An 856-nucleotide genomic window follows, 5' to 3' on the forward strand; every position below is an offset into this window, starting at 1 on the left:
CTGAGCCGACACGTGTCGATCACTACCGCACCGCAGGCTGTGGGACCCAGCTGTCCCCTCGCAGACGCGTGCCTGGCGCGCACCGCCCGCTCTCCGCGCGAGTTCTCCTCACGCGCGCGTCAGGCACGCTTCTTCTCTCTTCCGCGTGGGTCCCGCGTGCCAGCGCCCCTCCAGCCAGATCTCGCCACGTGTCCCAGTGGGGTCTAGCTGCTCCCCCGCGTACGCGCGTTTTGCGCGCACTTTCCCTCTCCGCGCAAGTTTCTCTCCCACGCGCGTCCAGTTCTCTCCCGCGTGGTCCAGCTGTGCACCGCGTCTCTCCTGCGCGCGAATCAAGTTACGACACATGTCCCACTCTTCAGAAACATGATGTTTTTCTCCCCCGATTAAGCATCTGATTTTTATCTTTTTAGCATATTCAAACTCTATAAATAGAATCATTATCAAGGTGATGAAAAGTTAGATTTTTTTTTAGAGTCTAAATTCTCACACATTTTCTCTTATTTTCTTGTTCTTATTCTCATACTTTCTTTTTAGAATTTTATGAGAATTATGTGCAAGCTAGGCTAGAGTATTTAGGTGAGGCTAGAGATGATCTTATATGTGTAGTGAACTTATTTAAATTTTTGATTCTCCAATGGTTTGTAAGTTTTATACATTTGAGTAAATAATTTTCTCTTATCATATTTCTTCTTCTTATCAATATATTTTGTTGTCAACTTTCTTATAAATCTAGTCAAGCTCTTTTTATGTGATTGTTACATTATATTATATATTGATCGGTATTATTTTATGAGTAGTCTTTTACTGCATTATTGCCAACGGTATATTGTCGCTCTTAGATTTCTCATAAGATAAT

Source organism: Morus notabilis, unplaced genomic scaffold (assembly GCF_000414095.1).
Source record: "Morus notabilis unplaced genomic scaffold, ASM41409v2 Scaffold165, whole genome shotgun sequence".
Taxonomy (NCBI): domain Eukaryota; kingdom Viridiplantae; phylum Streptophyta; class Magnoliopsida; order Rosales; family Moraceae; genus Morus; species Morus notabilis.